This window comes from Mus caroli, chromosome 1, assembly GCF_900094665.2.
Source record: "Mus caroli chromosome 1, CAROLI_EIJ_v1.1, whole genome shotgun sequence".
NCBI lineage: Eukaryota > Metazoa > Chordata > Mammalia > Rodentia > Muridae > Mus > Mus caroli.
In genome coordinates this window covers 26,776,165-26,782,277 of record NC_034570.1, presented here as the reverse complement: position 1 = coordinate 26,782,277, position 6,113 = coordinate 26,776,165, and positions in this window count along the sequence as shown.

Sequence of the window (6,113 nt, the reverse complement as noted above, 5' to 3'; positions counted from 1 at the left end):
GGATCCCTAGAATGGTGTTGGTCTCTGGATGGCCTTTCCTTTAGTCTCTGTTCCAATTTTGTTTCTTTCTTTCTTTCTTTCTTTCTTTCTTTCTTTCTTTCTTTCTTTCTTTCTTTCTTTCTTTCTTTTGATAGGAACAAGTTTGGGTTATAAATTTTGAGATGGGTGGGTGAAAATAGTTACTTCAGACTACTAAGAGGAACATCTGAAGATATCTGTCAGATAGATGAAATGAACAATACAGTCATTCTGCAACATAGAGTATATTCCTAAAAAAGCCGTCTTCTATTTTCATTCAGAGAACAAAGTATTGAGTTTAGAATCCTACTTACATGCTCTTGGTGTCTCCTTTTTCCACGCTTTTACTAACACAGTATAGAATGCTTACAGTTTTGGCTAGTTTGAGAGGCCATGCATAATACTATAATACCTGCAAAAGGATACAAAGCTGTAGGTAGCATGAAAGAAATGACAGAAAGCATGTAAGAGAAGGAAAATGAACCAAGCACTAGAGAACAAAGGCTAATAAAAGGACCCAAATCTTCACTCAAAATTGATCACCTTACTAAATTTAAGCTTTCTTCTTGGGAAAAAATGTTTGTTAATTTTTTTTTTCATTTCAAAAGACATAAACACTCATAGAATGCATTTACCTTTGACTATTGCCAAATCATGTTTGAGAAACATGAAGAAGATAGGGTGAAGTTGCTTTATTTCTTGTTTTTAAAACTTTCATGTTGTAGTCTAGAGTATTGCTACCATTTATAACACAGTGACAGATTGTTGTTTTTTTGGCTCATCAGCACAAAAAATTAATTTTCATCAATTTTTGGCCACTTTATAAACATAAGCACAAAGTAGGCACCATTCTATAAAAATATTACCTGGGAAATGTACTCAAATATGGTCATAAATAATTTTATGAACAGAACCACTAATGATTTAATGGTAATCCACAGTTACTTTTACTATAGTTTATGAAAAAATCATTTGTTGTAGTAGTATTGAGGACTGTATAAATTCTTAAGCAATTTATGGATATTCTCCATGAAATACACTGATTTACTAAAGATCTCCAATTTTAATTAAAAATATAAGACAGTAATGTATGATAGTGAATTCTTGTAGCACCAGTTCTCTGGAGAGTAAGGAAGGAAGATAATAAGTTCAAGGTCAGCGTGGGCTACATTGACCCTGTCTCATAGTAATAAAAACTTAGCATCAAAAGCAAAAGTTATGTTATACTAAAACATGTCCTTAACCAAAACAATATGGTTCTTTTTCAAAAATAGTATTACAGTGATCATGGGTGCTCAGGATTCTTTTTATAGTAGGGTGATACACACACACACACACACACACACACACACACACACACACATCATGTGTGTGTGTGTGTCTATGGTATATCTTAGTTTTATCCTTTTGAAGAACTTCCATATTTATTTTCATAGTGGCTATACCTATCTATATATCTATAGCAGGATATGAGGTTATACTTTCTTGCAAGTCTTCTTACCAAGAAGTTATTGCTTGTTTTTCCTCACTGATAGGCATTATGACAGAATATGATGAAAACTCAATGTAAATTTCATTAATATATCTTTGTTTTCATAAATACTGAAGATTTTCATACAACTATTTGCCATTTTAATTAAATTATATTTTGTTTAGTCATGATGAAGAAAGTAATTATGCCATTTGTAGTAAGTGAAACCAACCAATTTCAGAAAGATAAATCATACTTTTTTCTCTTGTATGTGATATCCAGGTTTATAGTGTGTGTGTGTGTGTGTGTGTGTGTGTGTGTGTGTGACTTGAAATACAAGGGGAGCTATTTGGGCAGAAGACAAGGAATAATGAGAGTGTGGGAGCAAGGATGATGGATATGACTATGAGAAGCTCAAATGATATCTTGTATAAAGATGTCATTATTTTGTAGATTAACTACAAATTTAATAAAACAAAAAATAAATTTAAAAAACTATCATATGACTAAACTAAGCTTGTATCCAGAGCAAATTAAAACACTATGTCAAGGATTTATCAAGGAAGCTATATTCATTTCAAGATATTCACAGTAGTCAAAGAATGCAAACAACATAGATGAACACTCAACTAGGTATTCTATTAATATCCATTATTTGTCTTTATATAACAGTTTTAAATAAGAAAATTAGGAATATACACTGAAATACATTTATTATTTCTCTTTAGAGGAATATATATATATATATATATATATATATGTACCCTAATGTTAATTTTTCACAAATGACTTTCAAATTAATAGGGTATCTTGTTTTATCTCTACACCTATACCTTAAAGGTACTTCTAGAAATTTTGTGTTTCATGCTACATTTCATAAACAGTATGAGACTTTCCATGCTGAAAATGACTTTAATAGAAAAAAAGATTTAAAGATAGAAAAATGCATCTAACAATGTACCCTGTAGCCTACAGTATAATTGCTTTAAAAGCCAGAGAATGGAAAACAGTTAGTGTTACATGGCCATGAATCTTGCCAGGATCAGAAGTTATAATTTTTCATACTTTGTCCAGGGTGGTTTATTCCAGCATGGCACTGTACCACACAGTGATGCACTGGCTGCAGAATCATGATGAAGTAACCTAATACCCTGTTCTGATTTGGACTTCCCTAAAGGCAGACATAGTTGCTATCACAACCATGATAAACTGTGTGACACTCTCTTGAAAAGCAAAACACTCCCCTAAGCTTTTTACTGTCAAAAGAGGGATGTGTTCGTTCCTTTTACTTTTGCATTTCCAGTTTCAGAAACAAATCAAACAAACTACAGCCAAAAACCAGAAAAGGGATTTCATTCTGTAAATGCTAATAACAGAAACTTTTTACTTAATGTCCTTTAAAAGTCCTTGCAATAATTTACTGAGCTTTAAGTGATAGTTTGGTTATATAATGAAAGTTATAGAAATGTATAAAAGGTACTTTGTGTTTTTGTTTTAGTGGAAATTTGGTCTCAATATACATTGGCTTCCTTGATTTCAGACAAAAACATAGGTCTTAATGCTGAGTGCCTCCTGAGTTTGAGGTAATGGATGAACTACTGTTGAAGCTAAGTGAGCAAATCATGTTCTGAGACATTAGAGTTCTGATACATTAGAATCCTGCTGAGAAATTAGGATGAGCACCCACTGGCTTCATCTCTTCTAACAGTGATGCTCATTGATAAGGACTCCATGAACTTTTTTGTTTGTTTTGAATAGCCTCATATATCTGCAGAATTGCCAAAATCAAGTGATACTTAGGAACAATTTCACATCTTAATATGGAAAGAAAGAAAGAGTGTGTGAGTGTAACAAGTACAGTCAGGTGAGGGAGCTACATGTATCTGTAATCTGGTTTTTATCCTGAATATTCAGTAAAAATTATCAGGTGAATCATGAATTCAAATTTCTTCCTTTTCTCTCCTCTTCCTCTCCTCTCCTCTCCTCTCCTCTCCTCTCCTCTCCTCTCCTCTCCTCTCCTCTCCTCCCCCTCCTCTTCTCTTCTCTTCTTTTATTTTATTTTTTGCTGGGATATAAGGCGAATAAGTATAAATAAATAAATAAATAAATAAATAAATAAATAAATAAATAAATAAATTTCTTTAACAGCTGACTATGTACAGAGAATAATGTCACACTACAGAGAAGAAATCATTTTCCTAATACACAAGGAGGAAGACAGTGAATATTCTGAAGCTTACGCTCCCGAGAAATGTGTAAGGTCATCAAGGTCTGCATAGGAGTTTTCCATCAATGGCCATTTACTGAGAGAGTCGACTATGTGGCTTCAGCCAGGTAGTGCAACAAGGTCAGCACACCCCAAAGAAGAATCTCAGAAGGCTTTGGTCTTTTCTTTTCATTTTTCTTTTCTTTGCTTTGCTTTGCTTGTTTTGCTTTTCTTTACTTTTCTTTGTTTTTCTTTGCTTTGCTTTTCATTTCTTCTCTCTGTCTCTGTCTCTCTGTCTCCCTCCCTCCCTCCCTCCCTCCCTCCCTTTTCCTTTCCTTTCTTTCTTGCCTTTTTTTTTTCACGGTTAATTTATTGTCCAAATAGCATAATCTAATTGCCTTCAAAGAGACATTCAATTCCATCTTCAAACCCAACTTCAAATTCATCATAAGAACAAGGTATGGCTGGAGCCATTAAAGTAGCTACTCAGTCCCAACAGATGACTGCCTTTGACTAAACAAACAAACAAACAAACAAATAAACAAATAAATAAAAAGTTATAAATAAAGTAATAATAATAATAAAATAAAAAAGAGATGGAAAGGCTCATAATTTTCTTTGTCTGTCATTCTTATGCTGATCATTCTATATGTTCCCAGTCCCAGTGAGTTGATATCCACTGGGCCATCAATTGTCTACAAGTTGTTCATTATCCTTTATGCATGAACCTCAGATGTATTGGTAATGATCTCTTGTCTTGGATTATTGTTTTCTTTCTTTTATTTGTAATTTGCTTTATGAATGTGACTATCAAATCAATTTTATCCTCTCACAGCGTACTCAGTAACAGGTATGGGTGAGGTTCATGGTTGGAACACCAGAACATGCAAAGGTAGCATTATCAGTGTGACCTAAAAAATAAAGGGTCTTTAGGAAATATGGAAAAAGCACATTGAATAGCCTAGAATGGTGATATGATACAGTTAGCTGTTAAGTTTTATATGTCTTTCCTATCTTAATACTCCCTCTATCGCAAATTCTAGCCCATACCATGTTTTAGTGATCACTATGAGGTGCAAGTAGAATCACCTTTCTGAATAACTTTTAGCAATTGAAGAATTCACCTAGATTTTCAGTACTTTAAACTCATACTGTCAATCATTGAAATCAGTGTTTTTCCTTTTCTTTTATATAACACCAATGCTACTTTAATGGTTCAAGTTCTGAACTCCACCAAAATTTATGTCAGGTACAGTACAGCGTCACTCAAAACAGAAACACCTCAGCTTCATGAATGCAATAGGAAGCCCTTTAAAATATTCAGCTGGTAATATAAATTTGGGGAGAAAGGAGAAAACATTTTTGGAAAACATTCCTTACATGTGGTGTGAAGTCAATGACAGAACAATTTTTAATGGACACAGAGCAATACATAAAGATAAAGCCAACTCTGGTGTTACATATGCTGAACTCTAGCACTTCACTGGTAGAAGAAAATGAATTTTCAAAGATCTTACAGAGAAATCAGAGCAAATAATGTGACTCCTGGGGTATGAAGTCAAGTGAATAGAACATTTCAAAAAGAGAATGAATGTGAAGTTATTACCTAGACATTCTTTAAGAGCAGGATAAAGATCGTGTTAAATAGAGATTGACAGCCATGATCACTGACCTTAGCAGCTTTACTATAAGAAGGACAAGAATAAAAACTTGCTACACATTCCTCAGCTTCTGGGTTCTGTTTGGAAATCCAAACTTCCAAGCATTGCTTATGTATCAACAAAACAAAGAGCAATGCTTCCACGTGTCTCAGTTATTTTTGTTGTTGTTGTTGTTGCTGCTGCTGCTGAAATAAGACACCATAGACAATACAACTTTTATGGAAAGTGTCTAATTTAGGTTTATACACAGAGGGTTAGACTCTGTGATGGCAGAACATTGGGATGGCAGCTGAAACAGCTGCAAGCTTATTTTTTGATTCACAAATAAGAGACAGAGGAAGAAAATACTGGGAACCAAATAAATCCTTTGAAACCTCAAAGCCAATGATGTACTTCCTCCAAAAATGCCCTGTTCCCTAACCCTTCCCAAACACTCCTACCAATTGGACACCAAGCATTCAAATATATAAAGGTCATGGAGTTTGTTCTCATTCAAACTACAGTTCTCTCATTGCAGTTACATGGGATAATGTCAGTGTTGATGTATTGAGAATGTAACAGAATGTATGCATCATGTCTGTCTTAGTCAGGGTTTCTATTCCTGCACAAACATCATGACCAAGAAGCAAGTTGGGGAGGGAGGAAAGGGTTTATTCAACTTACACTTCCATACTGCTGTTCATCACCAAAGGAAGTCAGGACTGGAACTCAAGCAGGTCAGAAAGCAGGAGCTGATGCAGAGGCCATGGAGGGATGT